The 8,652-nt window shown below is 37.7% G+C and overlaps 1 non-coding gene across 1 annotated transcript; it reads right to left on the reverse strand.

The window, feature by feature from the left end:
- Positions 1–7,516: 7,516 nt before the first annotated feature.
- On the reverse strand, positions 7,517–7,621 carry LOC120867877. Its single transcript, XR_005722051.1, has one exon. It is a non-coding gene; the product is annotated as a small nucleolar RNA U13 (small nucleolar RNA).
- Between the last annotated feature and the right edge of the window lie 1,031 nt (positions 7,622–8,652).

Consider the following 8,652-nt stretch of genomic DNA (forward strand, 5'->3'; position numbering starts at 1 on the left):
TTTTCGATGATCCAGTGGATGTTGGCAATTTGATCTCTGGTTCCTCTGCCTTTTCTAAAACCATCTTGAACATCTGGAAGTTCATGGCTCACGTATTGCTGAAGCCTGGCTTGGAGAATTTTGAGCAGTACTTTACTAGTGTGTGAGTTGAGTGTGACTGTGTGGTAGTTTAATCATTCTTTGGCATTGCCTTTCTTTGGGATTGGAATGAAAACTAACCCTTTCCAGTTGTTTTCCAAATTTGCTGGCATTTTGAGTGCAGCACTTTCACAGCATCATCTTTTAGGATTTGAAATAGCTCAACTGGAATTCCATCATCTCCACTAGCTTTGTTTGTAGTGATACTTTCTAAGGCCCACTTGACTTCACATTCCAGGATGTCTGGCTCTAGGTGAGTGATCACACCATCATGATTATCTGGGTTGTGAAGGTCTTTTTTGTACAGTTCTTCTGTGTATTCTTGCCACCTCTTCTTAATATCTTCTACTTCGAAGAAAAAGGAATCAAATGCTAAATAAAAAAGATGCAGGCTCTAGACAAAATGTGTCAGGGTATTTAGATAAATCTTAATAATTAGAATATTCAGGAACTTCCCTGATGGTCCTGTAGTTAAGACTTCACCTTCTAATGCAAGGAGTTTGATCCTTGGTCTGGAAGCTAAGATCCCGTAGGCCTCCTGGCTGAAAAGAACATAAACAACAGAAGCAACGTTGTAACAAATTCAAAAAGACTTTAAAAATGGTTCACATAAAAAAATCTTTAAATATTCAGCTCCTCTATAGCTTTGCTTATTTTTTGTTTGCTTGATCTATAGAAAGCTTTCACTAGTGTCTGTTTTGTTGGTTTTTCAATACATTTCCAAATGATTTTTCCTTGAAAACTATTTTGAGGCAGCATTATTTGGCACATAGTTTTATTGTGGATATATAAATTTCCCCTTATGCCAGCAGCTTGGAAATTTTGTACATGACCAGCATAGATCTTCTTGGTTTAGGTAAGCAGTGAAATCAGCTTTGTGATTTTTATTTCAGGTATTGACTCATGATCTCACTCTTTAACAATACTTACCCTGACTCATTGGGTTTGTTAAAGGTTAAAGTGAAAGTAGTAAACATTCAATAAATATTAGCTATTATTTTTTCCATGCTATGTTACTTAATACATAAGAGTTTAACATAGCTCGAATCTTCTCAGTACAAGATAGGTGTTTTCCCCCTTCAGGGCTTTTAATTTCATTTTTATCTTATATTAGTATTACAAACCTTCCCTCCTTCCTTTTTCCTTTGAAATTTCCTGAACAATGTTTTGAGCTTTGCCAATTTGCTTGCCTTTAATCCTTTTGTTATTTTTGATCAGAAGAATCTTTGAGGCAGAGAGTCAATTTAACAATAATATTTTATTTTAATGAATATTTTGTTGCCACTAGGAAGAGTTATGTATTGTGTTCATGCTTAACCTTAGGTTCTTTTAGGGAGTTAATTCAGTTCACATCATTATTAAAAATCTTCTATATCTCTAAATCCAGGACCTCAGTATTTTAATTTAGCTATTTAAAATAGGAGATGGAAATGGGGAGGTGAGAAGTTGACAGTGAATGGAGTAGGAAGCAGGTGAGGGCTGGTGTAGACTCTATAATTATGTGTCTGAACTATAGTATTCTATAGACCTGGGACCTCACTGACCAGGGTTTTGGAATTTCTCATGTTTGGTTTGAGACCAAATGGGAGTATTTTTATAATCTTTTTACCTGATAGTCGAACAGACCACCCATCCCATAGTTTTTGCTGCTCAGCAAGTGGAGCCTTTTCTCTGTGAAACAGTCTTGCATATGAAACTGAACCAAGGTCTGTTAATTACTTGGTAAGTATACAGACTGTGAAATGAGTTAAATATGCAGATCAGTTCAGTTCAGTTCAGTCGCTCAGTCGTGTCCGACTCTTTGCGACCCCATGAATCGCAGCACGCCAGGCCTCCCTGTCCATCACCAGCTCCCGGAGTTCACTCAGATTCACGTCCATCGAGTCAGTGATGCCTCCAGCCATCTCATCCTGGATCGTCCCCTTCTCCTCCTGCCCCCAATCCCTCCCAGCATCAGTCTTTTCCAATAAGTCAACTCTTTGCAAGAGGTGGCCAAAGTACTGCAGATCAAGACCTGTATAAATCCATAATCATGGTCCAGTTGGACATGCACCTTTCACCCAGGTTTGTATTAATGACATACCTTCCAAAATTCTCTCCCCTAGTTTTTAGTATTTGAAAGGAATTTCTTTTTTTCTGAGTGATATCAAATGACCTCTTATGTCATTATGTGAGCCTTATATGCCTCTAGAGCCTTATGTGAGCTCCTATTTTATTTCAGTAGAGAGAATACTCTTTGTTTCATAATATTTATTTGATAGTCTTTTTTTAATAAAAAAAAAAAAAAGATAGGCTAGATAAAGGTTTTTCAACCTTGGCATTCTTGCAGATTGGGCCAGATAAGTCTTCGTTGTTAGGTCTGTGACTTCCACTCCTTAGTAGCAGTTGCTATCTTATCTTGTTCCAGCCTCTCCCCCAATTTAGCAGGAAAGATGCGTGTGGTGATCATGTCATGTGAAGTGTCAGAGATGACAGGAAGCTTTACAGAAAAGTACGGGAGCCAAAGATACAGTTACCAAACCTTGGGGTTTGTTCTTAAGATTTTTTCTTTTAGCATGGGCCATTTTTAAAAGTCTTTATTGAATTTCTTACAATATTGCTTCTGTTTTATATATTTTGGCCATGAAGCATGTGGCCTTAGCTCCTTGATGACACCCCACACTTCACATTGGAAGGCACACCTCTCCAATGTGATTAAACTCACACCCCCTGCATTGGAAGGCAAAGTCTTAACCACTAGATCACCAGGGAAGTCCCACCAAACCTTGGTTTTAACCCCAGTTTTGCTGTGTGGTGCTGGACAAGTATTTAGATTCTTGGTTCTTTTAGTTTATCATCTGTTACATGGTTGATCTCTAAAGTAGCCTCTAGTGATGTGAATTATTCATCTTTATGTCCCTGCCTTATGCCTCATTGACTTGCCAAGATACATGAAAGAAAACAATAAAATCGATATCCATTCCTTCTTTAATAAGCCTACCATGTTACTTTGTAGTATATAGTGAATGTGTTCCAAAAATTGGCCTGTGCACACCATGAATGTTCTGTGAATTGTGTTTAATTTGTTAGGAAACAAAGACATTTTCCTTAGAAAACTATCCTGCTACAACTCCTTATGAAATGGGAGTAGCACACTCCTAGTTTGTTTTGTTTGAGATTTCAAGTTTGGGCTTATATAGTTTTATAGCATAAATTCTCAGTGTTCTCCATGAGCTAGTAATCCTTTTAGATTTGTATTCACTGTAGATTGAGATAAATATGGCTTCTTGGCCTCCCAGTGAATTCTGGGAGAATGGAGTTCTTGGTCACCAGGCTTTTTTGTTATAGATATCAAAGCAAGTCAGTATATCACAATGATTAAGGTCACTGGAAGCAGACTGCCTGGGCTCTTGCTCAGCTCTGGTCTTTACCAACTGTATGGCATCAGGGAACTCTTAACCTTATTGTATCTTAGTTTCCTCATGTGCATAGTAAGGAGGTAAAAATAGTACCTACCTCAAGTTATTATTGTAAGACTTACAGTGACTGTGCCTTTTATATGATAAGTGGTAAAAATAAGTAATTAATCTCTGAAACCTATTCTAGCATTGATATGCTTGTAGATTGTAAAGGCAGAGCTAGAGGAAGGTGTACAAAAGCCTGGGTTATTTTTTTTCAACTTACTCAGAACACTGTTCACAAAGCAGTTATTTAAAATGGGGCTCTCTGTAGTGTTTTTGAGATTCTCTGGTGTATATTTAATTTATTGCTCTTCCTAAGTGCTTCCAATGCACTTAGATGGCTTCACAGTTGAATTTTTCTCTCATCTGTTGTGGAATTCACTAAAGATAGTGTATAACTATAAATAAGCCTACCCATGCAACTGTAACCATGGCAACCACCAGCCTTCAAATGGGGAGAGAGGGGCTCACAAGGCTGGTCTCAACTTTACAACAGCCTGATATGTCCCCTTATAGATTAGACAGTTCAGAACTGTGCTTTGCACACAACACAGTCATTCATTGCTTTCTATAGAGTGTCCATCATTTACTTTAATCTCATGCAATTCATTTCTGACTCTTACACATTCTTTGAAAGCACTGTACTAGGTTCTGGGGGGATAAAAAATGACTTAATAAGTCTTTCCACCCCCATACAGTGGCATCTTCCTAACATTTTTATATCTTAGGTTACTCCCTCACTAAAACCTCTTCAGTGGCTCCTTGGTGGATATAGAATTTCACTCTTGCTTTCTTTTTAGTTTCATTTCTCTCTCTCTCCCATAGCACTATAAACTTCAGGTTTTGTCTGAAAATTCTATGCTCTCCAATACTGTTCTCTCTGTATGAAATTTTCTCCCAACTCTCTTATTTGTCTTTCAGATTTTTACTTTTTCCCCTATCTCAGCTCAAGTACTTCCCCTTGTGAAATTTTCTGTTATGATGTGGTCTTAAGACTTATTTACATAAAAGTCAATTAATCTCCCTTACTCATATGAATGAGCCAATGGGATCAAGCTCAATGCATAAAAGTGAAAAGTGAAAGTGAAGTCGCTCAGTCATGTCCTACTCTTCGTGACCCCATGGACTGCAGCTTACCAGGCCCTCTGTCCATGGGATTTTCCAGGCAAGAGTACTGGAGTGGGGTGCCATTGCCTTCTCTGACTTATCTTACTAGGTACCAGCAAAGGAAAAACAAAACAACAAAAACTCAAAACCTCATTTATCAAAAAGAATGGAAATGGCAAATGTTATTTAGGCTAGTCTCAACATATAAGTCCATGGGGTCGCTGAGGGTCGGACACGACTGAACAACTTCACTTTCAGTTTTCACTTTCATGCACTGGAGAAGGAAATGGCAACCCACTCCAGTGTTCTTGCCTGGAGAATCCCAGGGATGGGGGAGCCTGGTGGGCTGCTGTCTATGGGGTCACACAGAGTCGGACATGACTGAAGTGACTTAGCAGCAGCAGCAGCAGCAGCAACATATAAGATGCTCTTGATCTGATCTTCTGTAAATGGATATGGCTGGTGAGAGCTGTGAATGCAGGTTTTGGTAAAAGGTGTTGGGTGGGCATTGGTGATAGATATTACAAAAAATGAGTTCATAGGATCTGACTGATTATAAATGGGAGACTAAAAAAGGAGGTATAATAATTATATACTATAATATTATATATTAATAATTATAATTAATATGTTATAATTACAGTTATATTATTTTTATATGTATATTAAAATATAATAATCATTATTCTCATTGTCACCTGGAACTTTTATCTTACCTCTTTTAAAAATTATAATATTTATAATTTTAAGTATAATTATAATAATAGTAGTGATGTCTCACATTATTGGAACAAGAAACAGAAACAGACTATATTTGGGGGTGGAGTTACATTTGAGTTTTGACCCATTGCATTTGAGATACCATTAGAATATACATGTCTAATACTAGGTCGGAGATTACTGCTTGGATCTCAAAAGTCAGAACTAAAGATATAAATTAGAAAACCATCAATATAGATGGAAGTTTAAGACAGTGGCATGAACAAAACAGCTGAAGGAGGGGGTAGACTAAGAGGAAACCCTACATTCAAGGAGACTCAGAAGGGATCACTAAGAGACACCCTTGGAGTACAAGGGCCCCAGCCAGGTGAGGAGAAGGATGCAGTCTGCTTGTGAGCCAAGTGGGAAGGAATGGAATTGCATGAGAGTAAGTATAAATATGGGTTTCCCTGGTGGTTCAGACAGTAAAGTATCTGCCTGCAATGCAGGAGACCAGGGTTCGATCCCTGGGTTGGGAAGATCCCCTGGAGGAGGGCGTGACAACCCACTCCAGTGTTCTTGCCTGGAGAATCCCATGGACAGAGGAGGCTGGTGGGCTACAGTCCATGGGGTTGCAAAGAGTCAGAAACGACTGAGTGACTAAGCACAGCACAGCACGAGGTTTACTCTTTTTTGTCTCTGTCCCTCCATTTGATACTGAGTTCCCTGAAGACAGGGATCTTTGTTCTGTTGTGAAGTAGCCTAAATGATAGAACAGTGCTTAGCACATAGTAGTAGTTCAATAAATATTTGTTAAATAAAATTAAGATAACTTAAGAAATGTGGGTTTCAGTGAAGGTACATAATGGGTATTAGTTTTTATTGAACCAGAAAACCCATATGAAAACTTCACTTTTCATGGTTACTTTTTGGTTTTAATTTGTGACAAATTTCTTAAGTTATGAAATTAAATTATCCCCCTTCCTTTTTCAGACACCCACTTCTCTATCTTTCCATATATAGTTGTAGTTATAATCTACTCTAATAGGTCACTCACATGTAGAATAAAATCCTCTCAATATATTTACATCTGATAAGTCATTTTGCATTTTAAATTTCTGTCTCTCTCATTTTTTGACTTAATTAAGAGAGCTGAGTTAGTTCCAGATATCTAGAAAGTCTCTGAAAGTTGGAGGAGATAATACTTTTTGGTGGTTGTCAAGGAAGGACCATGATTGTAGCATTACTAAAAACTGCCTCTTCTTACCTGGAGGTGAAATGGCCTTGTTTTCTACCACACTTCTCTATGGAGTGCTGATATTTACCAGAAAAAAAGATTCTCAGTTTTGCCAAATAAATTTTGGGTAAGCAAGTAACTCAACTCAATTGCAGGAATCAGTGAACTGCTTTCTTGTTTCATAATTATTCTATTCATTTACCTAAAAAGTGGCTTTGAGATTGTTAGATAATATAATTTGCTTTTCCTCATATTTGAGAATCTTGTGAAAGTGATCAAAATAACCTGAGATCAAAGCAGGTTTCTTACAACTTGAAAAGAGCAGTGACCTTAAATCAGATTGAGAGCTAAGGACTCCGCTCAGGAGAGCACAATAAGCTTTCCTGCCCTCTCAGCAGCAACAGACTTTGTCTCTTACAAAACTTTCAGGTCAAGGGAGATTTACCCTCATTCTCTTCTTCACCCTCACACTTAGGTGTGTCTTGACCATGGAGGTAATCTCTTTCAACTCTCCTTTCCTGCCTCTAATCTTTTTCATAAACATTCCATGAAGATCAGGGGAAATGATTTTGTGGGTGAATGTAAACTTCTCTTATGTCTGGGACTTTCAGGCATTCTCAACCATCTCACCAGCCCAAATATGCTCCTTAACATTTAACTAAAATCTCAGATGTTTTCTTGCCCATTTATGTGGTAGCTACCTCCTATCTCTGCTGTTCTGCAAAGATGTGAGTTTCATTTCTTCATGGAGAGCATTGCCATCATTTTTTTTTTTTTTTTTTTTTTTTTTTCTTCTTTTTTTTATTCATACAAGTAATGTAAACTCACAGTAGAAAAATTAGAAAATAGTTTCTCTAAGAAACAAAGTCTCTTAACTGACTTTTTTTTTTTTTAAAGTCAGACAGGTACCGTGCCAAAGTCATAACAAGGTTTGCAAGGAGGCACATGTCACGCAGCATCGTGAACACCCAATCATCACACTCTTGAACTACAAAAGGATGTTCTTAACTGATTTTTTTTTAATTTATTTATTTATTTTTAATTTTTACTTTACAATTCTGTATTGGTTTTGGCATAGATTGACATGAATCCACCACAGGTGTACATGCGTTCCCAAACATGAACCCCCCTCCCACCCCCCTCCCCACAACATCTCTCTGGGTCATCCCCGCGCGTCAGCCCCAAGCGTGTCATATCCTGCATCAGACATAGACTGGCATTTCGATTCTTACATGTTATTATACATGTTTCAATGCCATTCTCTCAAATCATCACACCCTCTCCCTCTCCCTCTGAGTCCAAAAGTCCGCTATACACATCTGTGTCTTTTTTGCTGTCCTGCATACAGGGTCATCATTGCCATCTTCCTAAATTCCATATATATGTGTTAGTATACTGTATTGGTGTTTTTCTTTCTGGCTCACTTCACTCTGTATAATTGGCTCCAGTTTCATCCATCTCATCAGAACTGATTCAAATGTATTCTTTTTAATGGCTGAGTAATACTCCATTGTGTATATGTACCACAGCTTTCTTATCCATCATTTTGGATTTTAGTTTCTTAGCTTACCTGTGGCCTCAGCTCTGTGAGGTTCAACCATGATTTTTATAGGATATCTGACTTATTCCTGTTGTTAGAGTAGGAGCTATGTTCTCCACTTGGTTTCTATACCTCGATGGAAGGTATTTTTAATATTGGAAGGATTATTTGGTTCTTTGCCCAATCTCTTCAGTTATTTCTATTTCCTACTACTAGTAGGAAACTATTTCCTACTCACATTTGGAAGCTTTTCTTTTATTCTTTAAACATATCAGATACAGCAATTTTATATTTTGTGCCTAGTAATACCATTACCTGGGATCTATGCAGATCTGATTCTGCTGTCTATTGCTTTTGATGTCTCTCAGTGATTGTTCTTTGTGTTTTTGTATGTTTTGGGATGTTAGACTGTGAGCACATGGTTTATTTGAATGTTATCTGTGGGAATTTTTGAAGCCTGGGTTGCAGGTGAATTCCGTTAGAGAAGATTT

Source organism: Oryx dammah, unplaced genomic scaffold (assembly GCF_014754425.2).
Source record: "Oryx dammah isolate SB20612 unplaced genomic scaffold, SCBI_Odam_1.1 HiC_scaffold_1, whole genome shotgun sequence".
Lineage (NCBI taxonomy): Eukaryota > Metazoa > Chordata > Mammalia > Artiodactyla > Bovidae > Oryx > Oryx dammah.